Source organism: Macrobrachium nipponense, chromosome 40 (assembly GCF_015104395.2).
Source record: "Macrobrachium nipponense isolate FS-2020 chromosome 40, ASM1510439v2, whole genome shotgun sequence".
Taxonomy (NCBI): Eukaryota; Metazoa; Arthropoda; class Malacostraca; order Decapoda; family Palaemonidae; genus Macrobrachium; species Macrobrachium nipponense.
In genome coordinates, this window is record NC_061101.1 from 47,213,141 (window position 1) to 47,237,220 (window position 24,080).

Here is a 24,080-nt window from a genome sequence, read left to right on the forward strand (position 1 = left end):
TTAAAATCAATCCTTAACTAGAGCAGGATGTTAGTGTCCTCAACAGGTATGAGGAAGTGACTGAGAGTGTGAGTCAGCTCAGAGTGAGTGAGCCTCAGTGAGGAGGTTTGGCTCAGGTGACATCCCAGGTCGGTGAGTCATCGGTCCTGAGTACCACCTCGTGAGTGATGGCCGTCCCGTTGTGATACTCAGCTCCTTGACCCACATTCTCTCTCTCTCTCTGTCTGCTTTTAAGAATGATTATAATGATGACGATAGAAAAACGTCAATAATAATAATATGATAATACTAATTCCTGAGAGAGAGACGGACCTCCTCCGCCACCTTGAGTGAGAGCTCCACCACCTAGAGGGAGGACTCAAAGACAGAGGAAGAGCAGAGAGAGAGAGAGGGCGGAGGGAGACTCACTCAGTCCCTCCGAGGAAGGGAGGGAGGGAGGTGGGACCTCAATAATGTCAGCCCGTTCATCGCTGGAGGAGGAGACCCACTGCACAGGAGGAGGAAGGGAAGGGCGGCGACGCGCGGGAGGAGGAGGAGGAGGAGGCGGGAATCTGGCGGACAAGATGGCGACTGAATGAGGATGTGGGAGAGGAGAGAGACAGAGAGAAGTCTGTATACGTATACACATGGTGTAACACCAGTTTATGCCTTTAGATATAGTGTATTAGATGCGGAGATTCACTGTAATTTCATTACAGTAATTTCGTTGCAGCGATTCCATCGTATAGCAATTACATATTAGAGAATTTCAGTGCAAAGTAATTACATTGCAATGCATTACATCTCACGGTAATTTCATCACATAACTATATGTGCCATAAGATTCAAAAGGGGGAATAAAATCATTTTTTATCAAGTGTTTATTCGAACACTAATACATATTAATAAATGGTAATAAAAAACAACATTGTTTAAAAAAAAAAAACTAAAATCACACACATTTATTTTTATTAAAAAAAGTTACCTATTGCCATCAATATTCAAAAAGACAAATTATGGCAATAACCCCTAAAAATAGGTCGAGGCAAGTTCTGGATTTCTTCATAAATCGTGTAACGATGCGTTGGATTTTAACGGCACTATCCTTATATATTTTTTTTTTTACAGCGTGGAATGTCTGTACCAGCGACATAGTGTTCCATTATAGCTTCATTTCTTGATTGCCCTTTTTTCAGAATATCTAGAAACTTCCAAATAGTAGGATGTGATGCGCCAACCAATTCGCTGAATGAACGATGCCAACCTTCAACATAGAGGCCCCTTGCCTGGCAGCGTCGAAGCAATTCTATCAAATATGATCAAATCGAGGAGGTCGACGTCCTGTTGGCTCTAAGGTTTCTAGTTCTAGTAAAATCTTCTCGTAACTCTTTTCGGTTTGTTTAGCCATTAAAACATAAACAAGAGGCAAAACATCGCCATTCATTCTGCCATGAATAGTTCACAGCTAGCTGTCTGAATAAAGGGGGAGTTGTTTGGAAAATACCATCTGCATCCCATTTATCTGCACTGGCTAATACCTGTCAATTTCTTTGAGTTGAAAATATAATAATTCGGTCTAGTCCATCATTGCTGTCAAAAAGAAGAAAGGGTTGATTTGCGTGTGTTACCGTGTAGTCTGGAGGTATATTCAACTGGAATAAAGATGCAGGTTTCGCAGGGACTTTACCACATTTCCAAATGGTATTTTCACCCGTTGTTCTCTCTCTCACAAATAGACTACCATTATCAATGAACTTTTTCTTATTTCTTGAGCTTAAGACGTATTGAAGAGCCATTTTGAGGGCTAAAACTAAATCTGAATAAAACTGAAAGTAACAATTTCTTATATAGGAAAAGTAGTAGACGTGGCTTGAGCAAAAAGCAGGCTGTTTAGAACTATTGAACTGTTGCTCTGAAATTACCGTAAGATGTAATGCACTGCAATGTAATTACTTTGCACTGGAATTCTCTAATATGCATTTGCTATGCGATGAAATTGCTGCAACGAAATTACCACAACGAAATTACTGCAATGAAATTACCGGACACTCCTCTGTTCTTTACTCCAAGTGGACACTCGCGAGATCGGAACTGAATGGTTTATATATATATACATATATATATATATATATATATATATATATATATATATATATATTTATATATATACATATATATATATATATATATATATATATATATATATATATATATATATGTCCTTTAATATCTAATTCGCTTTACCTAGGAATTAATATATTTTCATATATGCTTAACCGAAGGGGAATCTTTTCTCGATAATAGACTTGCCTGGACCTGGGCACGAACCCATGGAGCCTTTCAAATCCAGGAACGTCAGTGAAGCTTTTACCTACTGCACCACCAGTGTAGTAGATAAAAGCTTCACTGACGTTCCTGGATTTGAAAGGCTCCATGGGTTCGGTTAAGCATATATGAAAATATATTAATTCGAGGTAAAACGAATTAGATATTAAAAAAAAAAAGGACATTGTAGCTCGATATATATATATATATATATATATATATATATAGTATATATATATATATATATATATATATATATATAGTATATATATATATATACATATATATATATATATATATATATATATATATATATATATATATGTATATATATATATATATATATATATATATATATATATATATATATATATATATATATATATATATATATATATATATATAGTTCTCCTATGGGGGTCTTCTTAATTACAGCCCTAACATGTACAACGAAAAACTGTAAACAACTGTTGACTTCCGTTTGTCCTGAAAAGTTTGAAAAGTGTTTTGATATTTTTTTTTTATAAATAATATGAATGAGCTACAACCAGCATTTTTTTTAATACATCAATTTTGAAATATTACGATGAAAAGTACTTACGAAATGTCATTTTTGGACCATGTGACTTTCAAAGCCAATATATGTGTGTGTGTGTGTGTGTGTGAGAGAGAGAGAGAGAGAGAGAGAGAGAGAGATGAAAATTGTACTTAGGAATAAAGGTTTATGAGGAAATGAAATGTTTATGGGAAAATAAAATGTTTGGAAAAATAAAACATTTATGCATAATGTTTGCAGGGAAATGGTTCATTCAGAGGGAAATAAAACATTAACAGGAAAATTAAACGTTTAGGAAAAATAAAACATTTGGGGAAAAATGAAATGTCTGAGGAAAATTATATGCTTATGGGAAGGTAAAATGTTTAGGGAAAATGAACCTTCGGGGAAAATGAAACTTTTAGGAGAAAATTAAACTTTTGAATTAAAAGGAAATGAAACATTCCCCGGAAAAAGAGGTATTCAGGGGAAAATGAAATGTTTCCCTAAAACTCGGGACAACTGAGAACCATCTACATGAAACCTCGTATCTGGGATTTAACAGACAGACCTCGATTCGTCAAATCGTGAATTGTGTTTGGATGAAATATGAAGGAATCCTCGATGTCCATTATGCAATGTCTGCAAGAAAAAGTTAGTTAGGTCATGAGCCAGCAGAGGCGGTGTAGTTGGGGGGGGGGGGGGGGGGGGGGGGGGGGGGGGGGGGGGGGGGGGGGGGTGGGGGGGGGGGGGTGTGCATGAAACGCGGATGACTATAATGAATATTTTCTCGTGACTTTCAAACAAATGGGTCTGATGGTGGACGACATCAACAGTCTTTTGTCACTATCGTTATAACAAATCTCACAGAGTTCTTTAACACATTATTATCTTCATAAAAGGAAATAATACCAGTGACTACTTTCACAATGGATGTAGAGGACTGATCACACAATTCTTGTTGAAAATGAGACGTTAATTTACATAAAATCACGGCGTAACTCACACACTACTTCACCTTTATGTCAAGGAAAGGAAGGAAGGAAGGTCCCTGCAATCAAGTTTTCCAATGGCTGTTTAACTACTTCCCTTTCCCGTAACAATGTTTACGGTTTATCACAAAACGAATCCTTAACATAGACCGTATTATTATTGAATGTTTAGCTCATTGTGCCGCGCTATTATAATATTTCCTTGAGTTTGTTTTGACAGCCTAATGTTACACAGCTTAAGATAATTGCACTATTGTGGATGAAAAACTTCGACGTCTCTCACTCGCTAGAATTGCTCTTTTTTATACTTAGTGTACACTGTAGGAACACACAAACAAACACATAATTATATTAAATGTGTATGTGGCGATAAGTCATGAAAACTATTATGAAATGAGTCATTTACTTTCAATAAAGTACAATACTACATCAAATTTAGAAAATTCACTTTCATCCATCTATCCACCAAATCCCATCCTCAAATCCATGATATTCATGCAGCTACCATTAACATGACAATAGAATGTTAAATGTTTATATTGCCAAGGAACCTCGCCCACCGGTGTCATGAAATATTGTTTGAACTGGTCACGAATGTCTTTCTTTGGCCAACCTTACAGAGTTTCTTGCTGGATTGGGTTGCAGGGGATGGAAAGTACTTCTCGGAAATCCCTCTTTTCTCCAATTTCCCGCAACAATGTCATCAACCTCTTCTCTATCAAAAGTTCCTGTTGGAGCATAAACAGCTTTGGACTGATTTCGAGTTAGTAAAAAGTTATGTAGAACACATATACATGAAACAATATCTTTCACCTTTTCTGGCGATATCTCCATTGGTCGTCTTAAAACACGGAAACGTGCGGATATCAGACCAACGCATTTTCAACAACTCTGCGTGCTCTGGATAATCTGTAGTTGAAAATACGATTTGGGGCTGGTTGATTTTGGAATGGATATGGCTTCATAATGCATGGTTTAAGAGGAAAGGCATCGCCAGCAACAACAACCTATGGTACCTTATCCTCATTTCCTGAACCCTCTAACTGCCTTTCATTAGGTATATTTAACAATTTGTTCTCTAAAGCACTTGACAAAGAACTGTTTGCATAAACACCCCCATCAGGTATCCGACCATTGCAGCCAACGTCAATGTACAGGAATTTATAGTTTGCATCAACCAACGTTAAAAGAACAATGCTGTATGAACCCTTGTAATTAAAATACAAACAACCACTGTTAGGTGGTTGCTTGATAACCACATGTTTCCCATCGAGGACTCCTATGCAATTTGGAAACTGCCATTTAAATTCAAAATCCTTGGACACTTCCAGCCATTCCTCACGGGAATTTGGAGTCTGAAAAAACGAAACACAATTGTAATTCTACAATATTTAATAAGAGGGTCTGTCAAACTATTATAAGAAAGATTTAAAATATACTATGGAAATGGGAGTAAGCAACCAAGATGCATGTAAAGAAAATGTTGAGCTATAATGAATACCATTAACGCAAGTTTGACAAACGACTTGACATTATATTATACATATATATATATATATATATATATATATATATATATATACATACATACATATATATACATATATATATTAATTTCATGTTTTATATAGCGCAATTTAAAAATTTTTTTTTTACAAAACTTTAAAAATACACTTAACTTATCCTTACACCCTTTTAAATTCAGATCTGAATGTTGTATTTTTTGTGTTTAACTGCAAAATTCTTTAAAGCAAAATGATGCAAATACAAATAGTTAAGTATCCAGACAGTATCTCTACTGTTAAAAAACACGTTTCCAGCGATGGGAGTCCCAACCAGTGGGTGTCACACTGTTCTCTCATTTGCTGCAATGTGACCCACGGTGGTCCCACGTATAACAAAATTATTTTTTTATTTATAAAAAAAAACTTAAACTTTAATTGCAATTATTATTTTATGTATTATGTTTAAATTTTTTTAATATATTCTTTTCATTGACAGACTCTATCATCATCAGAGGGTTAACACTGAAAATGTCCCCTCAAACTGGAGAGTAAGTTCTAAATCCTGATGTCACTCCTGTTATTATATCTGGTGTAGGAAATGCTAAAGGAAAATGTTCTAAGAAATCCAAACACAGTGAAGAAGAGAATGCATTGAAAAATGCTATAGGTATATTGAATCAGCCACAAGATGGTGATTGTTTGCATAATATTTTGCATCCGAACAGCGTCAATTACGTCCATCGAAAATACGAAAAAAACTGAAACGTACGATCATGAAAGCAATAATAGATATTCGAGGAAAAGAGGACTATGAATTCTCGTCCCCTACTTCTACCCCTGTACTTCAAAGTTCATACACTGATTTGACAGATAAAGACTTAATTCCTTCTGAGCCAGATGCTCAGACAAGTGATGTTGGTGACATCAGCTTCTAATACTCTTTAACAGAATTATAGCTAGTTCTACTAACCATGAGTTAATCCTCCTTCAGAACATCGTACAGTGCAGTGCATACTTCTGGAATTATTTTTGCTATAGTAGTAACTGGTATACGGAAAGCATACATTAGTGAGTGATAACTATCTCCTGAAAAGCAAATTCGTATATAATATAGTTTTAAATTATATACTACAAGACAGTGTAAAATATTTAGTTTAATATATATGTTAATTATTCTTTTTATGTTTACCTATTTTTCATGATAATAATAATAATAATTGCAAATATAATTTTTTGAATTATTGCTGTTTAGTTTCTCAGTATAATTTGATAATAAATATAAGTTCTAGAAGAACATTTTTTTCTTTTATACATTGTACTTACCAGATGCTAAGAATCTAAGTACGAGAGTTAATCTTCCTGAAGGGGAGATTGCTTTCCTTAAATGAGTATCACGCTTCATAATTTTGGGTGTCACCTTTTCAAGCAGATAATCATAATCTTCACGAGACATAGGTAAAAACACTCTTATACGCTTTATCATCTTCAACGATCAGTTCTTGCAAAAGCTTTGCATGCAACCCTTCTTCATCCCGTCTAGATATCCATTGTCTAACCCATATTTGCCTTCTCTTCTTTTTCTTCAAATTCCTTGATAAAACTAATGCGGCAGCTCCTGCCGCTAGTTTCCTTGACCGTGACATGTTACCATTCACGAATATGGATCCTGACTGAGAGTCCCTCCTCAACTTTATGATAGCGTACATGAGTGGTAGATTAATCTCGCTAGAGTAAGTCTCACACTACTCTAGATATAAAGTTATGAGAGTAAATGGTTGACTGGTGTACACACACTTTAGAGTAATCTCTGTAGATCAAACCAAGTTTAGCTACATTTTTAATCTACAGTGTACACTAAACTCAATTAAAAGGATAATGAGCTCTCTCTCTCTCTCTCTCTCTCTCTCTCTCTCTCTCTCTCTCTCTCTCTCTTTGAGAAGGAACAAGTGTAAGAAGCAGGACGCAAAAATAAATGAAATAAAAAGATTCCCGTCTTCAAGTTTCCTCGCTGAAGTACAAATATATACACATTCTATTTAGTATCATTACCTGTAATGAACTGACATAATGCGCCTTCATGCCCTAATCATTAGGTAATAACAATTCATACACAAGGCATACATCACTTGAACAAATACCGAGTTAATCTCTGTTAAAACGATTCGTTAAAACCGGCATTCAAGTTCATGAGAAGATGAAAATACAAAAGAAATAGACTAAAAAAACCAAGCATGGCGGGAGAGATATTCCCCTTTCACACGCTCCAGACTTTTAAAAACCTGTCAGCGATGCTCATACCAAAACTTATGTTAATAACCGTACATTTTTCGGCGTCATCTCGACAGCTTCAGCCACAGGTGTGGTGTCTAAGATGGCTGGGCTAGATGTGGGTGGTATTGTCTGTTTCTCGGCCGACCCAAACCGGTATAAACGGCGTTACAAGAGGCTTCTCCTTATATGAAAACTCACACTTGCTCCCCCCAACAAGCCGTGTACTTCACACCACCACTACACCTAGCGATCCCACCTCCTTCTGCTACAATCCAGATACTTTGAGACACGCTTTCACCATACGGCTATCCTGGGCTATATAGTTTTAGCCTTTTTTTCGGCTTCATCCTCGGCAGGAGAGAGAGAGAGAGAGAAGATGATGATCTTGTAGCTGCATTAGCCAAAGAGTATAATGCAAATGAATTCTACCCTATCAGGATATATTACACATATATATATATATATATATATATATATATATATCTATATATTATATATATATATATATATATATATAACTATATATATAGATAGAGAGAGAGAGAGAGAGAGAGGAGATGAGAGAGAGAGAGAGAGAGAGAGAGAATCATTGCTTAAAAAAACTTCTATGGATTTTTCATCTCAGTAGACAGTACAATTTCAAAATCTAGTTCTGCTATAACTTTCGGCAGATATCATAATAATATTTCTGCCTTATCTCAACAGGTGAACGGTCAGGTGGCTAAGCAATAGACTCAGCCGAAACCCGAATCAGATAAGAGGCTTCGAGACGAGTTTCCTGTACGTCCATGAAGCTTGTCTCTCAGGTCAAATCGTCCCTTGCAAGAGGGGAACCATCTTTTCTCTTTCTTCGTCTGCCGTTGACAGGAAACCTCGTCTCACGGAGACGAGGTTCTTATACAATTCGTCTCTATCTAAAAGCTCGTTCTTGCTGACATTCCCCGAAAGATCAGCTCGTGCCAAAGCCAATTTGTCCAGAGCAGCAGACATCTCGCCCCTTCATCTCTTCGAGAGGACCAACAGCGACCAAAATCCATTACGGCCACATCTCTCCCGAGAGCCACACAAAGAAACAGCTCCTCATTATCGTCACCATCGTCACTGTTCGTTCTTGAAAGCATGAAAGCGGTCGGTGGGAGATAATGATGAACCTCGGTCTAGCGTAGTAGGCATTCAGTGGAGTTTAAAAAGCTCCCCTGGGCTGCCCTAGTCAGGCCATAAACTTATAGACTCTCTCGGGTTACTCTGCTTCGGATATTGAAGGAAGAGTTTTGCTTTCCAGACCTGTTGGGATGATGATACGTACATATTATATTGGAGGTCTTGCCGCTATATGGAGTTCGGTATGGCACTTAATTCATCATTCAACCAGGCAGCAGCAGCTGGACGGAAGTTGGGATAAGTATACATTCGCGCCGCTCGCAGGGTTTTTGGAATGAGTCTACTGATTCACAACGGCGGAAAACATGAATAGAAAGGCTTACGATAAAGCCGACGTTATTCTGACATCATTCAAGGGCTCGAAGGAAGAAGCAGAAGAACCGCACGAGATCTGAGTAGTAGATCACATCACATTTAGACCTTGCCATCGGCCTAAGAAAACAGAGTCTAGCGCCCTCCTCGGATCTGTTGTTGCCATTCACCGTTGCCAGTTTAGTGGAGCTTCACACATAGTCGATACATTTACAAACTGTTTCAATGAATTCTAGTTGTCATAGTAATGCAATAATTATAAAATTGCTCTAATATGTATTCATACTACAAATAGACACGCTAAATTCACTTATTTCCACGGTTTTGTGTAATTCTTATAGACCCAGTTTGGAGGGTAAACATATACCGATTGGCAACACTGCTGCCAATCTTGGCCGATCAGAGAGACCCGCTTGTAAAGGGTTCACCTGCCACGGTAAACAGCGTCTGATCTGATGAAGTATTCTGCAGGATTTCCGCTCAGTTGACGTCAAAGGCCTCTGCATTCTGTTCCGGTAACAGCGAAAGCGAAATTGGGTACAACGCTGCTCAGACCAGACAGCTTCATGTCATGAGTAGACGGTTTTGGACAGCACGGCCTTAATTAATGTCTCCTCTTCACAATGATAATTACGTGTTATTAGAGCCCTCTGATGTTATTAAGGCTATCTATGTCTAGTGATTACATTCATTACGCGGGGTAGAGAATTGTTCGGCTCGGACTTTTTTTCCAGTCTGCCATTGTCTGCTGTGTACTGCTACAGCGGTTGGAGGGAAGGAAAAAATAAAAATGGCAGTTACAGACGAATGAATCTCCAGGTAAAATAGATTCAAGAAAGATTGATAAAACTGACAAAAAGGCCCCGACATTGGACAACTCATATCACTGGATATTTATTTACCTTTTAGATTTACGTAAACAGAAGAATTTTTTTTATTCGCTAAACAAACGTGAACTCACTTCAGGCGCAAAAATATGTTTCGGGAAATTATTTTTATTATTGCTGTTTTTATTTCTAATATTTTTTTTATTTAAGAATAAAAAACAAAATTAAAAATAATAAAATCAAAATTTCAATCACTAAATTTCCATAGACACGTTTTAGTACTGTCAAGGAATCAGATTTGTAAATTGATAACAAAGGATATATCATGTTGATGATCTTCGCTACTAAACCTATCGAGATTTTCAGCGAAGAAGGGAATGGCATAATACTATAAATGTTGAGATGAAAAAAATATGTATATTTACCAGCCAACAAACTTGATACACATAGATTTAGTGACAAATAACCCATCAAATGTTAAAAATTTTTAAAGAGTGATAAAAATTCATCAGAGGATAATAAAACGTCACAAGAGGACGATAAAACAGAGCTAGAGAATTATAATAATTCTGAAGAGAATGATAAGAATTCTCAAGAGAATTATCAAAATTCATAAATGTATGATGAAAATTCACAACAGAATGATAAAAAAATTCATAAATGTATGACAAAAATTCACAAGCAAACAAAAAAAATCACAAGAGATGATAAAAATTAACATTAGAATGATAAAAATTCACAAAAAACGACCAAAATTCACAAGATAATGATAACATTTACAAGAAAATGACAAAAATTCACAATAGAATGATAAAAATTCACAAGAGAATGATAAAAATTCACAATAGAATGATAAAAATTCACAAGAGAATGATAAAAATTCACAAGAGAATGATAAAAATTCACAATAGAATGATAAAATTTCCTAAGAAAATGTATAAAAATCACAATATACTGATAAAAATTCGCTATGATAAAAGTTCAAAAGAAAACGATAAAAATTCACAAGAGAACGATAAAAATTCATAGATGTATGATAAAAATTCACAAGAGAACGAGAAATCTGAGACTCTGGTAGGAACTGTCGACCAGAAAAAAAATTCTATCAGCAACAGGTTTGAGAGTTTTACGACACCTCCTTATGCCAAATAAATCTCCAAAAGGAAGAAGAAGAAGAAGAAGAAGAAGAAGAAGATAGAAGTCAGGAGAGCTAAAATTATATATATATTTTATTTATATATATATATATATATATATATATATATATGGATATATATAGATATATATATATATATATATATCATATATATATATATATATATCTATATATATATATATATATATAAACATGGGAGCATCACCCCTGTATTTCTCATGTTTGGTATGCGTTTAGCCATAGCGGAAAGCGAACTGGTAACACTTTGTCTCTCTCTCTCTCTCTCTCTCTCGCAACCTCCACTCCATTATCTAAGGTCACCAAATCAGAGTCGGAGCTACAAAAATATACGTTTATTCAAAGCAAAGTACTAATTGAATAATTCAGGTTCTTACAGAATAATTAATAGAATGATAATTCATAGTTCAAGTCTCACAGACAACCCCCGCTAAATAATAGTCTTAATCAGTAATTAGTCAAACACCAATTATCTCTTCTCCAAAATATAGTCCCTTCTCTAGGACACTTAGTCCCCTCCACTAGAACACTTAGTCCCCTCACTAGATCCGCCTGTTTAAAAGACAGGAGAACAAACTAGTGAGCACACACAATTGTAAAGATAAAGTCAAAAGATTAAATGAAATAGAACATCTTTACAAAATATAAAGACAGACAAGTAAGCCACAACTTTGGCTAAAGAACATCACTCTTACCCATTGCAGCCTGGAATTTCACACACTTAAACAAAAACACATTGTAGAGCCATCCAGGCTCTTTCTCCCCAAGGCAGACGTCTCCTTCGTTCCTGGCTAACACATGCCGTTATGAACGGACATAGCTCGTACACGTACAGACAAACTCACGCCCTTCGTCCACACCCTGAAACTGCTTTCAACTAGTTTCAAAGTCACCTTCTCTCGAACTCACATACCTACAGGACGACCATTGACCTGCTTCGTAAGCATCTTAATGTCACACCATCCCAGAAAAGAGTTCTCAGCTTTCTTAAGCTGTCGCTCGGACTCTGTCTCGATGGAAAGTTAAAAATGATAAGTCTGCACATTCCCTCTTACTACATATATATATATATATATATATATATATATATATATATATATATATATATATATATATATATATATATATATATAATATATATATATATATATATATATTTCTCAATCGAACATGAACAAGACAACCAAGTTGCTTTTTTTAGATGTTTTCTTTTAATTACTAGGACAGAACATGGTTTTAATACGAGCGTCTTTAGAAAAACGACGAAACAAGTTGATGGTGTTTCGATGGGGTCGCCTTGCACTTGGCCCAGTTATGGCTAACGCCTTTAGTGCTCTTTTGAGGAACAAATGCTGGATGGTTGTCCCTTATCATATCGCCCTCTCTTTTATAAGCGATATGTGGATGACACTATTGCTCTATTAGGTCCCGAGAAGCAGCTGAAGCTTTCTTGGAATATATCAATGGCCTACATCCTAATATAATTTCTCAATCGAACATGAACAAGACAACCACTTGCTTTTTTAGATGTTTTAATTACTAGGACAGAACATGGTTTTAATACGAGCGTCTTTAGAAAAACGACCTTCACAGGTCAAGGTACTAACTTCTATAACAGTTGTTCCATAACATTTAAATTAAATAGTATTTCCTCGCTATTACATCGTGCTTATATGTTATCTTCCAACTGGCATAACTTCCATAGAGAAATCCAATTTTTACTTCAGTTTTTTAAAAACAATTCGTATCCTCCAGCCTTATTCTTGAAATATGTCAATAACTTTTTAAATGATAAATTTCAGCCACGTCAACTTGCACCGAACGTGCCTAAATTATTAATATATGCCTCATACCTTTCATTCAGTCGAACGCCATTTAAGGTGCAAATACAAAAAGTCATTCAGAAAACTTTTCCGGCGTGAATCTTAAGTTGATAGCAAAAAATCCTAATACTCTGGGTTTCTTTGTTCTCCCACAAAGATAAACTTCCGCTTTGATGCGGTCTTTGGTGGTATATGCTTTACTTGCCCGAAATGTAAGATCGGAAATACGTGGGAGCCACCAAAAGACTGCTCAAAGTCAGAATCGACTCTCATCTCGGAGTCAGTCACCGTACGGGATGTACTTTGAAAACGAAGGAATTTTCTAACATACGAGACATTGTAATAAATGTAAAACATCATTTTCACATAAGGATTTCGTATTGTCACCCAAGCGCCAATGACTATTCTCTCTCTGTTTTGGAGTCGTTAACAATCAAACAGCTTGTGCCAGCATTAAATGGTCAGATTCTTCTTCCACAGTTCTATATATAGCATAGTTGACGTCCTCCTTTCCAAACCAGACAACGTCACTCAGTTTTTTAACTCCATAGATATAGGTACTAACTTTTAAGCATTCTTCACTTTTAATTTTTTGTATATATATATATATATATTTTTTTTTTTTCTTTTTTTTTTTAGTTCATTTTTTAAATATTATATTTAACTTTTATGTACTTCAAACTTTTATTAATATTAATACTGAGTCTTTTTTAATTTGTATATTTTGTATATTTTACAGCCCTGATGATGAGACCCAAAGTCTCGAAAATTTGGAAAATACATGTATGATGTTACGCTGGCTTTCTCCATCCTATTCATTTAAATCTACGGCGTTCCAGATGCCCCACCTTTCCTGCGTATATATAATATATATATATATATATATATATATATATATATATATATATATATATATATATATATATATATATACACATAGAAGTATGGAGAACAGGAGCAATCACTCAGGGATAGACATATTGGGGTAGGGAGACGCGTTCTGTCTTTCATCCATTTATTAGCGCCGACGTTTCGTATCATCTTGATACATTTTCAGGCTGAAACGATTACACATCAATTGCGTATAAGTAAAAAGATACACACAATGTTTACCAACACCAAAATTAAAAAACCTTTTTAATAAATTAAGAATAAAAACAGAGTGAAAACAGAAACACAGATAACAGTGAAAGGGCTAGGAGCGAATACAGAGAAACAAATTAAATAAAAAATAATAATAATAATAGAAAAAATATATAATAATAAAATAATAATAATAATAATAATAATAATAATAATAATAATAATAATAATTAATAATAGAACGAACAGACACCTACCCACAGCGGTAGCGTAAGGAGAAACTGACACGAAAAATGTTATGGAAGGAGTGTAAACAAAACAACAGCCTGGGAAAATGTATCAAGATGATACGAAACGTCGGTGCTAATAAATGGATGAAAGACAGAACGCGTCTCCCTACTCCAATATGTCTATATATACATACATATATATATATATATATATAATATATATATAATATATATATATATACATATATACTACACAATACATACTACTAAAACATATACATACATCGTAATTTTACCTCTGTGAATTTTTATCATTTTCTCTGTGAATTTTTACCATCCACTAATGACTATATATATATATATATATATATATCTATATATATATATATATATATATATATATATATATATAGCATTTTAGTTTGTAATTTGTCAAGCGCACACACACACACACATAAATATATATATATATATCTATATATATATATATATATATATATATATATATATATATATATATATATATATATATAAATATACACATACACATACGTGTATATATATACGTATATATATATATATATATATATATATATATATATATATATATATATATGAATATATTCATATATATACAAATACATGTACGTAAGTGTATATATATATATATATATATATATATATATATATATATATATATATATATATATATATATATATGTATACACATACACATACGTGTATCTATATACGTATATATATATATATATATATATATATATATATATATATATATATATATATATGAATATTCATATATATACAAATACATGTACGTAAGTGTATATATATATATATATATATATATATATATATATATATATATATATATATATATATATATATATATATACATACTTAAATATGTGTGTGTGTTCGTGTATATTACTTAAATTAAATTAGTGTTTAATTAGAAATGTTAAAAAATATAACTATGCCTGAAGATACGGGCACAATATACGGTCATTAAAAAAATCAAAACGGTGGTTTGGCTGAAGATACGTAAAATCTATTTCATTTTTAATTTCCCTGCGAGAGTTTGAAGTACCCATTTTCATTAAGTCTAATTATTAGCCATGATTTTTGTTGTAATTAAACATAATTGTCGCCACTCAAGCGATTTCTGCGTCCTCAGGTTCCAAGATATGAATTTGGCGAAGTTACAAGAATTTTAATTGTTAAAAAAAATCTCGGAATAACAGTACAGCATTTATGTAGAAGAATTCAACGTGCAAATTTTTAACTAAGTATCGGACATGTTTTCCTATATTATACCATAGGCATAGTATGCTCTGTGTTTCTAAGTTGTGAACCAATCTGGAAATTGACCAAAAAAGTTAACGTTGACAAAGCAACTGGAAAAATATCTACCATAAGTTCTATTAAACAAATTCCAAAGAACCAATTAAATAAAGTTGTAAATCAGTCTGTCCAGTTAACAAAATAAACGTAACGATGACAAAACAACTAGAAAAACATCAACCATAATTTCTTAAAAAAAAAAACCAAAACACCTAAAAAAATCTATGAAGAGAAGCTACTTTTGACAGAGGGCTGACCACCACACGATGACTGAATGAAAACGGGCGAAGGGACCCACTAAAGAAAATGGAGGGGGGGAGGGGAGGGGGAACTTCCCAAAGTATAATGTCGAGCTGTACCCAATGGCTTCGTGATGGAACCGATAACCTCTCGATTAGAATCAATACATCTTCCTCATTATCCTTCATTATCTCTGGGTCGAGGAATGGTCAGCTAAGGTGTGTAGAAGTGCAAAGGATTCTTCCATTATTATTATTATTATTATTATTCTCTCTATCACAGTCCTCCAATTCGACTGGGTGGTATTTAGGGTGTGGGGTTCCGGGTTGCATCCTGCCTCCTTAGGAATCCATCACGTTTTCTCACTATGTGTGCCGTTTCTAGGATCACACTCTTCTGCATGAGTCCTGGAGCTACTTCAGCCTCTAGTTTTTCTAGATTCCTTTTCAGGGATCTTGGGATCGGTGCCTAGTGCTCCTATGATTATGGAACGATTTTCCACTGGCATATCCCATATCCTTCTTATTTCTATTTTCAGATCTTGATACTTATCCATTTTTTCCCTCTCTTTCTCTTCAACTCTGGTGTCCCATGCTATTGCGACATCAATGAGTGATACTTTCTTCTTGACTTTGTCAATCAACGTCACGTCTGGTCTGTTTGCACGTATCACCCTATCCGTTTCTGATACCATAGTCCCAGAGGATCTTTGCGTGATCGTTTTCATCATCACCCTCAGGTTGGTGTTCGTACCACTTATTACTGCAAGGTAGCTGATGTTTCTTGCACAGGCTCCAGTGGAGGGCTTTTGCTACTGAATCATGCCTCTTTTTGTACTGGTTCTGTGCAAGTGCCGGGCATTCACTTGCTATGTGGTTTATGGTTTCATTTTTTCGTATTGCACTTCCTACATATGGGAGAGATGTTATTTCCGTCTATCGTTCTTTGAACATATCTGGTTCTTAGGGGCCTGATCTTGTGCCGCTGTTATCATTCCTTCAGTTTCCTTCTTTAGCTCTCCCTCTGTAGCCATTGCCATGTGTCATCGCTGGCTAGTTCTTTAGTCTGTCTCATGTATTGTCCGTGCATTGGTTTGTTGTGCTAGTCCTCTGTTCTGTCTGTCTTTCTCCTGTCTCTGTATATTTCTGGGTCTTCGTCTACTTTTATTAGTCCTTCTTCCCATGCACTCTTTAGCCACTCGTCTTCACTGGTTTTTTCAGATATTGCCCCAGTGCTCTATTTTCGATGTTGACGCAGTCCTCTATACTTAGTAGTCCTCTCCCTCCTTCCTTTCGTGTTATGTATAGGTCCCTGTCCGTATTTGCTCTTGGGTGTAGTGCTTTGTGTATTGTCATATGTTTTCCTGGTTTTCTGATCTATGCTGTGGAGTTCTGCCTTCGTCCATTCCACTATTCCTGCGCTGTATCTGATTACTGGCACTGCCCATGTGGTTTTATGGCTTTTATCATATTTTCCGGCGTTGAGTTTTGACTTGAGTATCGCCTTTGAGTCTCTGCATATATTTTTCTTTCCTGATCGTGTCCTTCATCTCTTGGTGTTTTATATACCCCCCTCCTTCCATTATTCCCAGGTATTTGTATCCTGTCTCTTCTATGTGTTTGATGTTGCTCCCATCTGGTAGCTTTATCCCTTCAGTTCTCGTTACTTTGCCTTTGTTTTTGTATGTTGACTAAGGCGCATTTTTCTATTCCAAACTCCATCCTGATGTCCCCAGATACAATCCTTACAGTCTGGATTAGGGTATCTATTTCCTTGATGCTCTTACCATACAGCTTGATGTCGTCCATGAACATCAGATGGTTGATTCTGTTGCCTCTTTTCTTGAGTTGGTACCCGGCATCCATCTTCTGTAGTACTTTTGTCATGGGAAATCATGGGTACTACGAAGAGTAATGGAGACAGTGAGTCGCCCTGGAAGATCCCTCTCCATGATATTAACCTCTGCCTAGTCTTATTCCAGAGCTTGTAAGTATTGTATTCCAGTTGCGCATTGTATTTTTTGAGGAAGCTGATGGTGTTTTCCTCTGCCCCATATATTTTCAGGCATTCTATTAGCCATGTGTGTGGTATCATGTCGAAGGCTTTCTTATAGTCTATCTATGCCATGCTTAGGTTGGTTTTTCCTTCTCCTACTGTTCTTCATTACCATTTTGTCTATCAGGAGCTGGTCTTTTGTGCCCTACACTTCCTTCTGCAGCCTTTCTGTTGGTGGGGGATGGTGTTTGTCTCCTCTAGGTAGTTGTATAGCCTTTCACTGATGATACCTGTTAGTAACTTCCACATTATTGGTAGGCAGGTGATAGGCCTGTAGTTACTGGCTATATTTCCCTTACTCTTGTCTTTTTGTACTAAGGATGTTTCTTCCTGTGGTCATCCATTTGGGTGCTTGGTGATTTGAGATACAATGCTGGATTTGTTGTTTGCTATTCGTGGGTGGAGGGCCTTGAAGTTTTTTGAGCCAGTATCCATGGACTTCATCGGGACCTGATGGCTTTCCAGTTTTGGCATTTTCGTTTTAGTTGGTGTCCTGACTGTGTCTGTCGTGAATGTCTTGTGGAATCTTTGTTTTCTTTCTCCCTGTTTCTTCTTCCTTGACTTCCTGGAGCCATGTTGCATGTTTGTTGTGTTGATACCGGATTGCTCCATATGTTTTCCCAGAGTCTCTTACTTTGTTCGGCTTCAGGAATTTCTGGGTGGTTGTCTTCCCCTCTTAGTTGGCTGTATAGTCTTTTCTGGTTGGTTCCGAATAGTTTGTTCTGTTGGTATCCCTTATTCCTGTTCATGTACCGTTGGATCTTATGTGCTTTGTTCCTTAAGCCTCTGTTTTACATCTTCTGTTGTGTTTAGTTTATCCCCTCTCTTGTACTTTGTATTTCTCGTTGAGTTCCTCCCTTGTTTTCTTGCTTTCTTAGCCTTTTTTTTCTGCCATCTCTTTCAGTTTACTCAAGTCAGATCTCATCACCATGATTTGCTTTTTCCAGGCCCCTTTTCCAAGGAGGTTGCTGTTTTGGTTTCTGTTGGGTTGGTTGTGCTGGTGGTGTTGGTGTTCGAATCCCCATCAGTTCTGCTACTAATCTTGCTCCTGCATATGTCAAGTTATTTGTTTCTGTGATACTGGTGGTGTGTATTATGCCCATTATTTCATTGACCTCACTTGTTTTCTCCCTTAATTTCTTGGTGTTGTAGGCTTTCATGGAGGGGATCTTTGTTCTCTCTGTATCTGGCTCCATCCATTGTCTAATCTTTTCTACCCATTCCGTCCTCTCTGTTACTTCGTCGGTGTTTCTTCTTGTGTCGTTGTTTGATACCTCATCCTCCCTGTAGTCTTCTGTGGCATCGTCTCTCAGTTCGTCTTCGTGTAATTCGTTGTCGTGTGACATTTCCCTTTGCAGTTCTTCTCTTTCTGTCTGGGAGAGCCAGTTCTTTTTCTTTATGTTCCTTACTTGGTCTGCCAGCCTCTGCTCTGTTTGGGGGGTGTTATTCCTCTCATTCCAGATGTTTGACCAATCTTTTTCTATATCCTCTCTCCGTCGGGTTGCTTCTGATGTAGCATCTCCATATTTCCTTATTTTTCTTCTCTTGTCCATTTCTTCCTTTTGCCTCTGTAGCTCCAATCTCAGGCTGTTGATTACTGTCGTTGTGGTGATCAGTTGCTGGATGACGACCTCCAAGTACCTGACCGTCTTCCCCTTCAATTGGGTTGAATACCTGGTTGCCGGACGAAGCTCCTCTGTTGCCAGAGGTTCCATTTACGTCGTGTCGTTTATTCCTTCATTTCTTTCCATCATTGCTGAGTTTTGCTATTTAACCCATAGCTAGACCCTACCCCATCAGGGATAGGTACTCATTTACAGCTGAGTAGACTGAGGAAATTATGGTAAAGATCCTTTCCCAAGGAATCAACGCCAAGGAGAGCGGTCACCCCATCCAACGACTGAACCAGCCCAATGTTGCTTAACTTGACTTAAGTCTATTGACGACCTAACCCACTCCTCCACGGCGCCACATTCTTTTTTTTTTATTATTATTATTAATTATTGTTATTATTATTATTATTATTATTATTATTATTATTATTATTATTATTATTATTATTATTATTATTGATTATTATTATTGGAGAAACAATCCAGTCATGTAAATGTACATATACTTAAATTTAAATATATGTGCATTTGACATAACTGTGGATTTGTTTCTCCATCCTTTCTGCATTCAATTTATATAGGGTTTTATCTTACCAGTTTTTTTTTATTGAGAAAACTCTATATGAACTAAATTCAGCATAATACTCCAACACTAGAGTATGTCGGACATTATCATTATTATTATTTTGGTAGAAGACTCTCTTTTAGGCAAATGCAGAATTGAGCGAGTTGATTTTATACATTGTTTTTTTTCTATTTTCCTTACAATTCTAAGAAGAAAAAAACAATATTATATTATTATTATTATTATTATTATGATTATTTTTTATTATTATTTTTTTTTTTTTTTTTTTTTTTTTTTTTTGCTCTATCACAGTCCTCCAATTCGACTGGGTGGTATTTATAGTGTGGGGTTCCGGGTTGCATCCTGCCTCCTTAGGAGTCCATCACTTTTCTTACTATGAGTACCGTTTCTAGGATCACACTCTTCTGCATGAGTCCTGGAGCTACTTCAGCCTCTAGTTTTTCTAGATTCCTTTTCAGGGATCTTGGGATCGTGCCTAGTGCTCCTATGATTATGGGTACGATTTCCACTGGCATATCCCATATCCTTCTTATTTCTATTTTCAGATCTTGATACTTATCCATTTTTTCCCTCTCTTTTCTCTTCAACTCTGGTGTCCCATGCTATTGCGACATCATGAGTGATACTTTCTTCTTGACTTTGTCAATCAACGTCACGTCTGGTCTGGTTGCACGTATCACCCTATCCGTTCTGATACCATAGTCTCAGAGGATCTTTGCCTGATCGTTTTCTATCACTCCTTCAGGTTGGTGCTCGTACCACTTATTACTGCAAGTAGCTGATGTTTCTTGCACAGGCTCCAGTGGAGGGCTTTTGCCACTGAATCATGCCTCTTTTTGTACTGGTTCTGTGCAAGTGCCGGGCATTCACTTGCTATGTGGTTTATGGTTTCATTTTTCGTATTGCACTTCCTACATATGGGAGAGATGTTGTTTCCGTCTATCGTACTTTGAACATATCTGGTTCTTAGGGCCTGATCTTGTGCCGCTGTTATCATTCCTTCAGTTTCCTTCTTTAGCTCTCCCCTCTGTAGCCACTGCCAATTGTCATCGCTGGCTAGTTCTTTAGTCTGTCTCATGTATTGTCCGTGCATTGGTTTGTTGTGCCCAGTCTCTGTTCTCTCTTTGTCTGGTTCTCCTGTATCTTGTATATTTCTGGGTCTTCGTCTACTTTTATTAGTCCTTCTTCCCATGCACTCTTTAGCCACTCGTCTTCACTGGTTTCAGATATTGCCCCAGTGCTCTGTTTTCGATGTTGACGCAGTCCTCTATACTTAGTATCCTCTCCCTCCTTCCTTTCGTGTTATGTATAGTCTGTCCGTATTTGCTCTTGGGTTGTAGTGCTTTGTGTATTGTCATTTGTTTCCTGGTTTTCTGATCTATGCTGCGGAGGTCTGCCTTCGTCCATTCCACTATTCCTGCGCTGTATCTGATTACTGGCACTGCCCATGTGTTTATGGCTTTTATCATATTTCCGGCGTTGAGTTTTTGACTTGAGTATCGCCTTGAGTCTCTGCATATATTCTTTCTGATCGTGTCCTTCATCTCTTGGTGTTTTATATTCCCCTCCTTCCATTATTCCCAGGTATTTGTATCCTGTCTCCATCTATGTGTTTGATGTTGCTCCCATCTGGTAGCTTTATCCCTTCAGTTCTCGTTACTTTGCCTTTTGTATGTTGACTAAGGCGCATTTTTCTATTCCAAACTCCATCCTGATGTCCTCAGATACAATCCTTACAGTCTGGATTAGGGAATCTATTTCCTTGATGCTCTTACCATACAGCTTGATGTCGTCCATGAACATCAGATGGTTGATTTTGTTGCCTCTTTTCTTGAGTTGGTACCCTCGGCATCCATCTTCTGTAGTACTTTTGTCATGGGAATCATGGGTACTACGAAGAGTAGTGGGGGACAGTGAGTCGCCCTGGAAGATCCCTCTCCTGATATTAACCTCTCTAGTCTTATTCCAGAGCTTTTAAGTATTGTATTCCAGTTGCGCATTGTATTTTTGAGGAAGCTGATGGTGTTTTCCTCTGCCCCATATATTTTCAGGCATTATATTAGCCATGTGTGTCGTATCACGTCCAAGGCTTTCTTATAGTCTATCCATGCCATGCTTAGGTTGGTTTTCCTTCTCTTACTGTTCTTCATTACCATTTTATCTATTGGGAGCTGGTCTTTTGTGCCCCTACACTTCCTTCTGCAGCCTTTCTGTTGGTGGGGGATGGTGTTTGTGTCTCCTCTAGTAGTCGTATAGCCTTTCGTTGCTGATGATACCTGTTAGTAACTTCCACATTATTGGTATGCAGGTGATAGGCCTGTAGTTACTGGCTATATTTCCCTTACTCTTGTCTTTCTGCACTAAAGATGTTCTTCCTGTGGTCATCCATTTGGGCGCATGGTGATTTGTGATACAATGCTGGAGTTGTTCTGCTATTCTTGGGTGTAGGGCCTTGAAGTTTTTGAGCCAGTATCCATGGACTTCATCGGAACCTGGGTCTTTCCAGTTGGGCATTTTCTTTAGTTGCTTTCTGAATCTTTGTTTTATTCTCCCTGTTTCTTCTGCTTTATTATTATTATTATTATTATTATTATTATTATTATTATTATTATTATTATTATTATTATAGTGCAGTGCGTTCCAATACAAGAACATTGAAAACAAACGAGTTTTTCCTTCTCATTCAGACAAAGTCACGGAACGGTTGAATTCCCTGACCTCCCCCTCCTCCGTCCTTTGAAAGCCAGCGGTCCCTTCCTCCTCCTCCTCATTCGCTCTCCAGGCTATCGTTATTTCTCTTTTTGTATCCAACAAGTAAGAAAGAGAAAAGGATAAGTCAAAGATGTCTCACGAGTCTCTCGCCGCCATTTCTATATATATAATATATATTATATATATATATATATATATATATATATATATATATATATATATATATATATATATATATATATATATATATATATATATATATTATATATTATATATATATATATATATATATATATATATTATATAACACAATTCAACAGACTTTAAGACGAGCTTAGGACAATTCATAGCTAAAAAAAAAAAAATACATAGCGATAAAACATAAAACAGAAATGTAAACAAATTAAAATGTAGTTACCTAAGTTTCTTTTCCCCTTGAATGGCGGTAGATCTGCCCCTTGAGAGGAGAGGAGTCAGCCTAAGAGCCAAGGCATACGGATGAAAGAAGAAAATTCGGAGCCGAGGGGACAGAGGCCAGTATATAATTAATATACTATATGTATATTTATAGATAGATATTGATTTATTTTTATTAACTTCATGTTATTTTTCATCTCAGGTATGGTCAAAAATTGAAGTTTCCTAAAAATCAACTGCTTTACTAATATCTAAAGGTGAGCTACATGTATCAAGTAAAATACATAAGACCATTTATGGTTATGGGCTTAATTCTTATTCTTGCTGAATGAATTTTTTAAAATTAAAAATTAATAAGAGAGGCCATATGAAATGATATTTGGATTTATTGCTTAATGCATCATTTCTTATATATGTTTCAGGTCTGTGGAATAAGCTTCAAGTCCTTGGAAGGGTATGGAGAGACAACTGTGATAGGTAACAAGGTCTTGGAGTCGATCAAAGAGGCCTGTGCTTTGAGGAATTGATAGTCGAAAGTTTTACGTGAAACAAGTTCTCCATAGACATGCAGAGAAAAATATACAAATAAGAAGTATATTGCTTTGACTAGAAAACGCAAACGTGGTGATGAGGAAAACTGGTGTTAGTAAAAGGACTCAAAGCTCAAAGCATATGGTGTACAGAACCATTTGCTACTACTGTGGTTTGTAAAAATGCATACACTGGTTGGAGGGAGGGTACAGATCTTGTTCATGTTTCAACTTCAACCATTCAACAGACAATTCTCGTACATTTGGGGGGGGTTGTGATACTCGTAACATGATTCGTGGGGCCCTAGGATGTGAGGGGACGAATTGAATATCTTCAGGATTTGTTTG